Source organism: Etheostoma spectabile, chromosome 5 (genome assembly GCF_008692095.1).
Source record: "Etheostoma spectabile isolate EspeVRDwgs_2016 chromosome 5, UIUC_Espe_1.0, whole genome shotgun sequence".
NCBI lineage: Eukaryota > Metazoa > Chordata > Actinopteri > Perciformes > Percidae > Etheostoma > Etheostoma spectabile.
Genome location: NC_045737.1, coordinates 34135014 through 34149507, shown reverse-complemented (window position 1 = coordinate 34149507; position 14494 = coordinate 34135014). Strand labels below are relative to the sequence as shown.

The 14494-nt window shown below is 38.9% G+C and overlaps 1 long non-coding RNA gene across 1 annotated transcript in view; it reads right to left on the bottom strand.

The window, feature by feature from the left end:
• The window catches only part of LOC116690261 (uncharacterized), a 21257-nt gene that overhangs the window by 2988 nt on the left and 3775 nt on the right, over positions 1-14494 (bottom strand). The window contains exon 2 of the long non-coding RNA XR_004332216.1: positions 2299-2306. This is a non-coding gene — a long non-coding RNA (uncharacterized LOC116690261). The remainder of the gene's footprint in view (positions 1-2298; positions 2307-14494) is intronic.

Below are 14494 nucleotides of genomic sequence, written 5' to 3'. Positions count from 1 at the left end.
CAGGCTTAGAAATTTACTTAAAGTATAAAAGTAAAAGTAGCCTTGCGAATGACAACCGTTTTTAATGCAATTCTACCTGGACCACACAAATGTGACAAGAGTGCAAGCTGAGAAACTTCAGTGGACATGGAAAAAATAGGGTCTTTATGTGCCTAGATTTTAAATGGATGTCTACCAATAGGCCTAAAACATCACATATATTTATATTTATGGTGACAGAGACCGAGACTCCAGGTTAATAAGAGTCTGACTGAGTGGCAAGATATGAATTCAATTGTGATTCTGTAAGAATTCTGTGTGTACCATCCAAATAGATTGAATTCAGTATTGATGATGCAAACAACTATGGTACCTCCAGTGAAATTATCTGAAACTTGTTTGTGAGGACTAGATTAGGACCGCACAGTCACACCTGATAGACAACCTTTTGTTCAAAACTAAAGTAACAAGCCAATTTAGTAAAATGTAAGGAGTGGAAAGTACTGACATTCGTGTTAAAATGTAAGAAGTAAAAAGTCTCAAAAATACATAGTAAAGTAAAAGTATCTGAAAAAATCTCCTTGAGTACAGTCATTTGTACTTTGTCACTTCCCATCTCTGATAGTAAGCAAATAGCAACCCGAAGAGCTTTATGGATGTACGGGGGAAATACTGTTGCATCTGTTTTCGGGGTTTGTCTGCTTTTCTTTTTGCATCATTTCTTTTTTCGGAGTTTGTGCATCATTTCTATATTTGTAGCGTGTTAATGTATTTGGTTGTGTTGTGTGTATTTGCAGCACGTTTGCTAAATCCTGCGCATTTGTTGTCAAATTAAATAAAATTGTCTTCTTAATTTGCTTGTGTTGTGTCTATTTGCATGTGTTTTCTAAAGTTGCAGGGCGTTTGCCCACGTCGGCCACGGTATACACACCCTAGAATATGTTGCTTCATTTAAACAATTGTGTCGTTATTGATATCTCAAGACATGGCAGCTCTTTTAACAGTAGATGTAACTTCTGTAGAAGTCCTGTGTCCATCCATGGAGCCCGTCCTTACCAAGATAACGGCCATGGGCCAATTATGCAAGCCGCTCATAACGTTAGGTGTTGACCTCTCATGGCTGTAGTTATTATTGCAAGTGGATGAATGAAATGAAATGAGAAAGTGAGAAATTATAGGAGCGCCAAGGAGACAGGCTGGGGTGGGGGATGGGTGAAACAAACACAGGACTTTCCCTCTGTGACATTAGTAGCTTTAAATGACTCATTTTAAGTTTTAAGTTTTCTTGTGGCTTAACACAACTAGTTCTGTCTCACAACCTTTATTACGTTTAAAACTTTGCCTGTTAAATAGTTAGTTAAATAAAACGGTCACACGATTACAGTCACGACGAAACCGCCATTATTCAGAAAATAATGTAAGGAAATTGAAGGTCAATAGCATTGACTTTTGCATTGTCTTTAATGTTATCTTTTTTTTAAAGTTCTACATATAGTATTGTTGCAATACTAAAGCCATTTGTGCTGAATGTGACTAAATTGAGCGTCAGTTCTGGAAGGCCAAGTACTCATGATGCTGCAAACCTTTATTGGCCAACAACACGGTCACATCAGCTGAGCTGCAGCAGCTGATCTGCATCAGTGCATCAGCTGGTCAACTCCCCCTGCTGCAAATGGCTACACTCAAACAGGGCGCCCTAATTAAAGCTGTTTTAGTTTGCTCCTAACTGCTTGCTGCTCGCATCCATGCAACCCACCTCCTCCCCAGCTCCACGTTGTCGTGTGTAACGTGGCATATGTTTCTACATGTTATTGCTGCTGCTCTGTTCATTTGGGGAAAAGTTTAGCTCTCCCAGTCATGAACCGTGTGAGCGTCCCCTAATGCTGCTGCTGTCCCCATGGTGCTCATGAAAGGGGACTCCTCAGCAGAGCCATACCACCAAATTTTATTTGTAATTTATTCAATTAAATTTCTTATACCATTCTTATTGTCTGCATTGTTTGTGACTCAATGGACCTGACAGATGTACATCAACTCCAATTCTGTACTTAAATACAAATTTAAGGTACTTGAGTCTTTTATTTGATTTCATTTTCTGCTCCACTACCTTTCAGAGGGAAATATTTTACTTTTTACAATACTAAATCATCTGACAGCTTTAGATACACAAATTAAGATGTTTGCATGCAAAACCCAATCAGTTTATAAAATGCGATTTTTTTTATCATGAATTAAACTATTAACACAATATATAGGCATACAATAAATTATTAGCCAATTAAATTAAACTCAAATTCTTCTGCAATTATTACTTTTTACTTTAATTACTTTAGGTACATTTTTACATTGATACTTTTACTTGGTTAACATTTTTGACGCAGGACTTTTACTTGGATCTTTTACGTTTTTTTTTTACAGTGTAGTATTAGTACTTCTACATAGGTAAAGGATCTGAATACACTATTGTCTTTTGGGAGGGTTTTCAGTGTTAAATGCAAGCGATGTGAAAGTGCTAATTAGTTTCATCTTATTAGTTCCATGGAGGGCTGTCACCATTGGTGTGAACTTAAAGGTTGTTCAATTGTTGGGAAATGTTTTATGTCAAGTTTGAATGCAAAGTCTAATCTTCATATCTCAGTATCCTGAGTAGTGTTAATGAAAGGTAAGAGTTTAGATTTTGACCATTTAATTGAGTAAGCAGACACTTTGCCAACTTTTGCTCCATGTCATCCAAAGAAAATAATGGTGCACAGTGCTTCAGCACAGTGGGTCGTTTGAGGATTAATGTGTGTTTTGGCTGCCTGAGGGCATCTCTAATCTGATACCTCACCTCCTGCAATTTGTTAATGCCGCAGAAAGTGTAAACTCATCCCCACAGGGGATGGTGTGGACTGCAAATATCTTGAACTGTGATATTGCCAATAACAACTCTGTGCAGACAAATAGTTTAAGCCCAAGTGTGATTATACACTCCCAACCTCATCATTGACTTCCTGTCTCTGTCTGTGTTGCTCCCTGGGAGAGAGCGCCTCACAGATGCCCAAGGAGCGTCTGATCGGAGTAACCTTTAGACAACATGCCCAAATGAATGCTGTCCTCATTAGAGCAAATGCATTTCTATTTTCAGTGCCTGATTACCACAGACAGTAGCAATACAAAGACAACATTCAGTCGTCAAGAATGAGGTCATGCTCAGAACTTCAAATGAGTTTTCACGAAGGATAAAGTTCTCATTTAAAATACTGCCGCACATTTGATAAAGAGCAGCAGAAATGAACACAGATGTCAAAAAATAAGGTTTTCGCTGCTATTGTGATACTTGCAATTCACTGGCGTCACACTTGTCTGTGTCCGAATCAGAGTGTGATTGCTGCTCTCTCCCTCAAGCCTTCTGTTCACACTTGTCTATTGATCTTCCAGTTGGTGGTATATTTACATTATGTTTTCCTAAGGTGTTAATCCCATAAAAAGGAAAAATGTCTGCACTGATTCTGACATACACTGAGAATATGGCATATCCATATTAGCAACAAACAGGTAAAATAACAAGCAACCTGCTTCCACTACACTCCCTAGAATCCCTCTGTCTTAAGTAACCCATATACTAATTTCCAGTGATAAGTAGACTAAATACTAAAGCTCCTTAAACAGTCCTCAGAGGCAGCAAAGCTAATTAGACACTGACAATGAATGTGCTCGGTAAGTTTTATTGCAAACTGCCAATTAGATAAGAGGAATTCAACCTTTTTCATCCTCCGGGTTGTAATCCACACCTGGTGCCTGTTTCACGGAAGCGATTTGTGAGCACTGCTGCCAGGTGAACGTGAACAAGAGACTACAGCCATGTTAACAGCTCTGTAGGCGGTAAGGGGAGGCACAAGGATGGGTTCGGGGGTGCTGTGGCCACCCCTAGGATTATCATAGCACCCCCTCAGCACCCCCAAGAAATTGCTGTGGTTTATTTATAAAAAGATATTTTCCTTAATGTGTTCGTTAATACTATAATTTATACAGTATTTGAAAAATGAATGAATCCATTAATTAAAAAAAAACACATTTTTCATATAAAAACCTGAAGCAAACCCAGGTGTTACTGTTCAGCCACTGGGTCCAGCACACATTAAACTTTTGACCTTACATCTTCAGTGGGATATTCACACAGAAGAAGAAAAGCGCAATATTTGGAGCCGTTAGGTTACGAAATGAGTGTTAGTGAGTGTGAAGTGAACGTTAGTAACGGGTCGTAATTTTACTACTAAACGTCAAAGTATTAAGACTTTTCAAAAAAAATCTGTAAATGAGACTGAGAAAGATGGTGAACCTGTCACCAATTGGCAAAAAAAAAAAAAGATGATGAAAGAAGACGACCTGAATGCAGCCGTGATTGTTGCTGAGGAGGCCTAATGTTACACTGCTGTGAAGGACCAGGGGATCACACAGCGAGGCCGCAATGGGGGAGGAGTCATCTAATAGAAATGTGAATAAATGTGAATAAATGGATCACTGAATCCAAAGTTCAAAAGCGACATTGGTTTGTTTATAGAGCTGAAAACGTGTTCGAAACGGGTTCAGCCGTTTGCCCTCAGTAGCTTACTTAGATATATTAAGTCACTGCAGATAGGAAAATGTTACTTATGTTACCATGTGTGCAAGTATGAATACTGTGTGAGGATGCATGCTTCCAGCTGACAGCTTTTCTTTTTTCTCACGCAACATTTCCATCTTCACTAGTGTTTAGATTGTTTTCCATCCATGAGTAGCTGCCTCATTTCCATTGTGCGCTTCACTGTGAGACGCTAGTGTCCATATACATCAATGTCACAATCCAAAATTAACTGATTTTAGTCCACGTAATATGCAGCTGGAACGTCCTGCTGAAATACTGTGGCTGATTTCCAATTTAATTTTTTTAAAAACTGTATTATTCTTTGCAGAAAGTCATACCCCGCAACATAAATCAAACGAAAGCAATCCAAAACAGGCAAAGCAAAGGAAAAAAAACCTGGCCCACGGAGGACAGGAGATCTTTAGGACTCCCTCTTACCCAAAGATGGAGCTGGTTTTCTCCAGAAGGCAGACTCTAAAGAATCACAAGGACGCTTCAACTCCCTTTGATGTCTTTCTGTGATGAGATATAAACCCTGATGGCAAAACCAGACCTCTTTGAACAATAAAAAATCGAATCTCAGCGTCACAACACCAAAGGCACAGAGGCAGTGCTCTTGTAAACAAGCTGTTCCCTCGAGTGGATGAGGTGGCATCTGCAGGGTTGCTGATGCTGAGCGGGATCACAAGGAACCCCCACAGACTGTCGGAACACAAGCTATTATTGTTTCCTTATCAGTAGAAATATTTAAATAATATTGTATATTGTATGTTATAATTTCAGAGTTAGGTGTCTTATGATCCTGGGTGTGCGTTTCCGGTTTTGAGTTTGTAGGGTTACTTCCAAATGTGTCATCTTTGACTTCCTGCCTTGTGTGTTTTCACGCCTTTATGATCGCCTGCCCCGCCCTGATGTGTTGCACCTGTTCCTCAGCCCTCATGTCACCTGTCCCCTGTTACAACCCCGCGGCCTTGTGTATTTAGTTTATGTTCTCCCTTTGTCTGTTGTCAGTTTGTTGTTGTATCTTGTATTTGGAAGTTCTGGCTGTCTTTATAGTGTTAAGTTTCCTAGTGTTCCTGTTTTTTAACAGTTTTTGGGGATTTCCTGCCTGCTTTATTTAACATCAGTAATGTGAAACAAGTGGAATTTGTAATTACGCTAGCAGGAACGCTAGACTTCGTTGGAAAAACTGTTACATCAAACATTACATCTAAATTCTGATGGCTAGTGGTTGCACATTAGAAGAAAAGAAAAAAACACGGTGGACCACACAAGTAATCTATACAGTATTTAAAACTATAACTAAATACTGTATTTTGGCTACTTGATTGTTTTATAAAAATTAAAAGATGTTTTTGATATTCTAAAATGTTGGTAAAAAAGTTCCAAACAAAGTAATTCTTCTAAACTTGACTCGAAGCCTTTTCTGAGAGAACTGCACCAGAAAAGTCTGGAAGGAGTGGTTTCCATGGTAACTTAGATAAAGTTGCTTTGTGGGATTCAACATTATCTATTAATGTGTTAATGATTATGCCCTCTGGGTGGAGCCTGCTGTGTTGCCCCCATGCTGCCCTTCCCATGCTGCCCTATGCCCCCCCCCCATAACCCCAAACGAACGGATCGACAGTAATCCTACTTTTGATGATCATTACCGGCTGCTAACGAACGGAGTGAACTGAACTGAACCTTTTTTTTTAAAGTAAAAGCGGAATCATGTGGACAACATTTCACTGTCATTGTGCAACTGTGCACATTTTATCTGAAAGTACCAATCTCAGAGTTTGAGGCTTTGTTTTAGTTTTTAGTTTTTTTTGATATTTCATTGAACAAGTTTTTTGCAGACATGTTCTTTTGGGGCTAACTAGGCTTTTACTCCCATTTTTACATGATTTGTTGCTGCTTTGATGCTTTTTACATCCTTTTACCTATTCATCTTATATTTTTTTCGGGTGGCATGTCTGCTTCTTATCGAGTTCCTTGTTATAAGACCTAATGTGATATTTGTGCTTTTACTGGCTTGTGTAAATCCTTGTGCAAAAGGCCATGAGCACCTTTAGATTCAGCTGTACCAGCCCGGTTCCAGCGTCTGTCGCCCATATCTTTGTTTTGTTCAGTGTATCAATGAAGTAAAAAGAAATTGCAATTCAGCCTGTTTGACAGCCTCCATCTGAAATGCTTTTGAAGTAAGTGGATGGTATTGGATTAAATAAATTATTAAATGAAAAAACATACTCGCATTCATACTTTCATGTGTTCTGTGTGACATAGTTTTTAAAAGAAATGGATTCAATGAATAGTTCAAAACAATTCAATGAATTTAATAATTTAATTCCAAGATAAAAACATTTCTTCTCTGTTGGTGGAAGCAGTTGACTAAAATTCACCAGCATTTTTTAGATGAAACAAAGTTGAAGGGACTATATTTTATGCAGACGTTTGACCAATTTCACGAGCATTACATGCAGATAAATGCCTGCATTGCAAACAAAGATTGATTTCATTGTGTTACTGTGATCTAATAAAAGGGTTTGTTGCACAGTTCAGCACTCCCTCCATTCAGTGAGAATGATGAGTGCCAAGGGTGCAGCTCTCCCCAGCTCACTGGCAGCTGTAACTGTGTCACAGCCACTTGCTATGTCAACAGGCCTGCCTTCCATCATCAATATTTATCAGAGAATCTGCACAGCGAGGGGAGTGCCGCACCCTTTCTACTACACTCGGCTCATGTAACTACACACTGTAACTTTGTTAGAGGACTCTCCTGAGCTGGCGCTGCATACTAGGTAAACCGAGAGACTCTCCACTATGCCAAGTGAGGACAATTTGTGCCTGGCTGCATGGTCGGACAGAGCCAAATACCCACAGCCTTTAGCTGAACAGATTAGCATGTCTGGCAAACCAGACAAGAGCAATCCTGTTCAAAATATGTGAAACATTTAACTTCTTCAAAAGCAAAAAAACAAGTATTTTTTACATTGACATTGGAATTTGTACAGAACATGTCAGTATAATGTAACGTTTGAGTTAGAATTGTGCAGTTTATGTGTGTCATAAAGCTTTAGTGAAGTGTTGAAACAAGCAAATACAGATTATCAGTGATTCATGTCATAATATTTTATTTTTTAGGAAATCTGTATTAAATTTTCAAGAGTTTGAGTGGTTGATCTGACGCATTTCATCTAGTCCATTGCTTCAGAGCAGTTCTACTTTCCTTGTGTCCTCCATGACCTGGATTTTTGAATGCTGTCAGGCTAAATGCAAGCTGCTCGGTTCATGTGCAAAGTGTCTCGGAAGAAACTGGCACTGCCGCACCAATGAGCAGATGTCTGGGAGAATAAATTGGCTGGAGAAAGTTTTTTAGGCACCTGTTCAATCCATGCTGGATAGTAGACATCAGACAAGAGTGTACGGAGCTACATTTGCAACAGTAACAGACTTTCAGAAATAGGATGGGATGATTCAGTAGACAGTGTGGGTTGAGGTTTTTCACTTTGTGACTCAAAACTTTATCAGTGAGAAAACATCAAATCAATGATGAAAGGAAAAAGTTAGCAAGAATCGTCCTGGAGTCTTTGTACGTTGTCAGGCAACTGGTTGTGATCAAGAAATACTCTGGCACAGTGAACCCAGAAAAATAGTAATTTGTCATTTTTACACATGGATTTCTGTATGGATGAAAGTGTGAGCTGGTAGCTGGTCCATTGTTTTCAGTCTTTGTTGCTTGATATTTACAATAGAGACACAAGAGTGGTACCGATCCTCTCACCTAACTCCTGGTAAGTGGTGAACAACATTTTTCCTCACTATGTATTTTTGGATTTTTTTGGGGCTTTTTGGGGACTTTACTTGATAGGACAGTTGAAGACAGGAAAGGGGGGAGAGAGAGGAAGAGGACATGCAGCGAAGGGCCGTGGTGCCAGATCGAACCTGGGCCGCTGCAGTAATGACTGAGGCTTAGTATTCTTCAATATTTGCCCCCCAAATTAAATGGTATTGGGAACACTGCTAATTTTACAAGCTGACAATTTAAGTATCTCTTCATCTCATAACAACACATGATCTTAACTTTTCAGAAAAAAAATTCAAACTCTAAAAGGCACTTGTTTACTTTTTATACCTTTTGATTTTAAATGTCATCACAAGTTATCCGTTATCAGGTACTGGCAAATAATTACCTCAAAATCTCAGGATATGTGTTAATAACTATAATTGTACAATTATGTATAGTCCTTTTGTTCTTTAGACTCCTGCATTTTTGCTTTCATTCTCTCCAGGGATGCCTCTTTCTCTCAAGGCGCAAAGGAATTACTCCATTATGTAACTGACTTGAATAGACCATGAAATACAGAAGCTCATTATCTCAATTTAATGCCCAATCTGTGGTCTGAATATAAACAAAATAGTGGCCACACACATAAGAGAGACCTTTCTGTTTCTCTGAAAGTGATTCCTTGAATACAGGGACTAACACGGTTCAACTAAATCTAACAGATCTGTTTATACGGGAATATAAGATCCTATATTTGTAGAAATGTTATATATACACACACACACACACACACACACACACACACACACACACACACACACACACACACACACACAGTATATGCATATTAACATTAACTTTAGATCATTCGTGTGCGCTACAGCATCAGTCGTTTAAGCAAATTACCAAAAATTACAATCTTTTAATATTCTGAACTTAAAGTGCTCATATTATGCATTTTGGCTTTTTCCCTTTTCTTTGTTGTGTATCTTTTTGTTCATGTTATAGGTTTACAAAGTGAAAAGCCAAAAGATCACCCCAAAGGGGCTTGCCATCTCCAATGGAAAACACTTCACAAACTGCTCCAAACAGCTCTATAGTAGTCCAGCTTTCACTTCTCTGACAAACGTTTTTCACATTAAAATGCTTGCCTAGCTGCTGGATGGGTACTCCCTCATACACTGCAACTGACTAGTTAGCAGTGCTGACCTAGGTTCCAACCAGAGTTGCACTGGGGGTGATTGCGGGCAAGTGCAAAATGAATGGGAGTCTATGGAGCTAAAAGGCTAAATTTGTTTCTTTCGCCTGATTGTTGCGGAGAAATCTCAGATTTAATTAAAGTTGTTGCAAATTCAACATGGATTGTAGATTGCAAGTTGAATGAATGAGTAGTTAGGTCCTTTCAATTTCTTAGTTTTTCTTAGCCTTAAATAGGCCAAACTACAAAGAGCCATATGAAAGGAAAGTGCAGCTTCAAGATATGTATAGACTTTTTTACGTTTATTCGAGGTGTAGTCGGAAGAGATGTGTTTTTAGCTGGCGGTAGAAGATGCGTAGGCTTTCAGCCATCCTGATGTCGACGGGGAGCTCATTCCATCATTTAGGAGCCAGAACAGCAAACACTTGGGATTTTGTTGTGTGATTATTTGTCCCTTGCTGTGAAGGGGCAGCAAGCAGGTTGGCTGATGCAGAGCTGAGAGGGTGGGTGGGGGTACAGGGTTTGACCATGTCCTGGATGTATGCTGGGGCTGATCCGTTCTAGGCCCTGTATGCAAGTACTAGTGTCTTGACCGGATCCGGGCTGTAATTGGTAACCAGTGAATAGAGCATAGGAGCGGTGTAGTGTGAGAGAACTTGGGGTAGTTGAAGACAAGCCAGGCAGGCCAATAAGTAGGGCGTTTCAGTAGTCTATACTAGAGATGACTAGAGCCTGAACCAGAACTTGAGTTGCATTCTGCATTAAAAGAGGACAGATCTTTTTGACGTTATGCAGCATGTATCTACATGATCGGGTAGTTGCAGCAATGTTGGCAGTGAAGGAGAGTTGGTTGTCAAGTGTCGTACCTAGGTTTTGGTTTCTGGCAGTCTGAGTGGGGACTAATACAGAATTGTCAATTGTTACAGTCAAGTCTTGGGTAGGAAAACCCTTCCCTGGAAGGAAAATGAGCCCAGTCTTGTCAAGGTTGAGTTTCAAATGGTGTGTGGACATCCAAGAGGAAAGTCAGACAGGCCAACGTGCTGCTACTTAGGTTTCAGACTCCAGTAAGGAGAGAATTAATTGGATGTCATCTGCGTAGCTGTGATAAGAAAGTGCGAGTGAATGACAGACCCGAGAAAGTTGGTGAACAAAGAGAAGAGGAGGGGACCCAGGACTGATCCCTGAGGAACCACAGTTTTGATTGGGCAAGGTTCTCAGGTAGATCCTCTCCAAATCACCCGGTAGTTTCAATTTGCCAGGTAAGATGTAAGCAATGAGAGGGAAGAGCCTGAGACACCCAGATCCCAGAGAGTTGAAATGAGGATCTAGTGGTTCACTGTGTCAAAGGCAGAGGAACGTGTGTATTTTCTTTGCCTGCCCTTTCAAATGCATCATTAAAATAACAAGAAAAAAATGATATCCTGAGAAAAGTGTATTTTGAAGGATATAGCTCCATAGACCTCTAGTCATTCCCTCGCCCACGAGCGCCCTCATATGGAACTAGAGTGAAGTACAACCAGTTCAGAAGTCGGAAGTGTCCCGAGAGCGGAAGTTCTCACCTTGTTAGACCTTCTCTGGTACGGTGCATGTGCATCTCCCAACAACGATGGAACAGAAGTGAGATTCTGTCGTTAAAAAAGAGAACTCAAGACACAGGGTGAAAGGAGAAGCTGCAGCAATGTGCTGTACAACAAAATATAGTGTTTTCTGAAAATTAAACCACACAAACCTATTCTGGTACACCTCTAAATACATTTATGAACCTGAAAATGAGCACAATATGAGCACTTTAAAGATAAATTAAACAATACATTTGTTATGTTATCACAGGAAACGTTGAAATTCTGCATCAATGGAAATCCATTTTATCAGTTGCAAACTTTTCCTATGTAAATATTTAATAGTAATAATAACAATACAAACATGTTACTGTATTACATTTTTAAAGTCAATCCTGATCCACAATTTAGAATAAAACACCAAAAAGCAATCAATACTGTATGGTACTCATGGTTCATGGTTCTCAGAACGCTCTCTGTGATTGTCGTCACTGCTGTCTCTGTATCTGCTCCTGGGTCTGGATAAGCAACATTACAAAGATATTATACAGTTCTAGTTTGAAATCCCTTCCCTTTATCCTGCAGTATATCAACATCAAGCTAACAATTCAACTGGGCATTATCTAACAGATGCTCTCAATATAAAAAAAGACCGTTATTACAATATTTAACGTTATCATTTTGGTTTTGAGACAGTTATTTAATTCAGACCTTTAGTCAAGAATGTCCCAAAGGACAGCACAAAGCACATAACCTTTTGAAATATAGGTGACACTGAAGTGATACCTTCCATTAAAACCATTGACTTGCTAGCCGTGTCTAATTCACATGAATCATTCTTCAAATACCTCCACTTCCTGTCTCTGCAAATAACAAAACATATCCAACCTAGCCGCTCTTCATCTCTGTTTCCAAGGCTTTGCAGCAGCATGTGTGTGTGGACCATGAATAATGTAAACCTGTCAGCGCTGTGTCTGCTCTGTATGCTTTAAATGATTAGCCCAGTTTAAAAGTCAGCTTTGAGTAATCTATTATTTATTCTATTACTCTGCTTTTGTCCTGAACTCTGCCGAATGCTCTTGTCACATTTTCATGAAACGTTTTTTGAAAATGTGCAGCCCGGGTTAATACGCAAATGCAGACGGCAGCCTGTGCTTTGCATTCGGACCAGTGTGGTATGAATGCAAATTGCAGTTGTGCTTTAGATCATTGCCCCACGCTAATACAATTAAACCTGAATAATAAATTGAAAATAATTCATGACCAAACACAGAATTGTCAGATTGTCTATGTTGCGTCTTTTCAATGTGATGTGTCATAAACCGAGCCTGTGAATGATCTACTTGTCATACACCCTGTATTCTACTACTCAGCTGAGATAATGACCAGTATGTTCTACTGTATTTAGTCCTGGTAATTACATGCCTTCTGTTTGTCATGTGATTAAACCCTTGGTTGTTTTTTTTCATCATAGAAATGACATGCCTTGTCATTTCAAGCTGTCATTACGCTATTACCATGTAGTGACTCCTGGCTTCACAATGGCTTTGAGAAAGCAACACTCCCTGAAACTGTAAAGTGGAGATGTGAATACTATAAAATATAAACCCTCATGATCGGGATAACCTGGAAAGCCAGTTTCCAGACAGCTGAACAGTGCAGCTTTACTTTTAAAACGTATTCCTGACTTCAGATTACTGAATAAACTCCCTAAAATGTAATTTGAAACATAACCCATTAGATTACTAAAGTAATTTAAATGACCTGATTATCTTTTTTTGACCCCTGTTGTTAGGTCCAATTTTTCAATTTTTTTTAAATATTGAATATCTGCCAATAATGAGTCCCGATTCAATACTTGTACTTGCTCAGATAATAAAGCTGCACAGTTTTTGTTTACAAAAACAACTAAGCAAACAAAGTTACTAAAATATGTCATAATATTAATACATTTAACTTATTGCAACAAATGAGTCTTTTCTCTTAACACCAAAACAGTTATTTTTAGGATCCCAACCCCAACCTGTATAAACTGTGTTAGGGTCCCCACTGGACACCAAAAATTAAGCTTAGCGATGCCTCGTGCGACAAGTCAATCTTTGATGAAACTAAACTTAGTGACGACTCTTGAGCTTAACCGAAAGAATCATATACAAGCAAAAACAGATCCTCTGATTCATAATTCAACCACTGAAAAGGACAGAAACTTACTGATTTTTTGCATCTAAAAGCTAACAAGCTGGCGGTCACAGAGGTCTCTTCATGGTTGTTCTAGCTTTTTTACCCAGCCTGGAAATTGTGCCTTTTTTGGGGTCGAGCATTAAATCCAAACTGTTACATCCGAGATTTATCCACTTAATGTCCATAATTTATAACATTTTTGCTAATTTCTGCTGCTAGCTCTGTGGCTATTCTATATCTCCCATGATGCATTGTGAGTTTGTTTAGAGAAGTGAAGTCCTACATTATGCCTTATATGGGCAAGAGCAAAGAGTATAGAGTCGGAAAAGATATTAACCATCTGAGCCCGAGACACTCGCCCACGAGTAAAAAAGTACCTCTGATTCATAGTTTAATAACTTTTGAACCATACAAGCGATTTACTCACTTTTGGTTTCGTTTACATCTTGACGATTTCATGTTTACGGCGGTCTTTTCCCTGTCTTTCTAGCCTCTACAGGCGATCTTCTATCCAGCCTGGAACTTCAGCCTCTTTGGGCTTTAAATCCATACTGTTATATCCAAGATTGATCCACTTTATGTCCATAATTCATCGCGTTTTGGCTCATTTCTGCCGCTGGCTCGCTCATCCGTCTCTCTCTCTGTCTTGTCTATTTTTCAGGAAGTACATGCCCATATATGGGAGATAAAGGCACCCCTCTTGTATGGAAGGCCAGAGGGGACAAAAATGCCTATATACTCTATGGAAGGCCAAATGGTGCACTATTTAGACACATATTTGCTTGTATAACATTGCTGTGGGTGTAATATCAATAAATATGACATTATTATGTTATTATTGGCATAAGTAAATGTCATGACAGCAAAAAGTCTTGACTTTTTTGGAAAAAATGTATGTGTTTTGTCAACTGTATAAGTTATAATGATTATTTCTTTACAGTGTGACTCCCAAGACATATGAGAAGTGTTTTAGAATGGAAAATGGCTTAGGTTTTACTTATATGTCTGTGATATCAATACATATATGGAAGATTCATTTATTTATTTATTTATTCATTTATTTATTTATTTATGTATTTGTCTTTAAGGCCCTACAACCATTTTTAACATGCAAGTGACCTCACTCCAACCCAAACATTCCAATAACCCAGTTTGTCCTAAAAATAATGATGTTCATATCTTGACTGTAGACAACAGGGTTG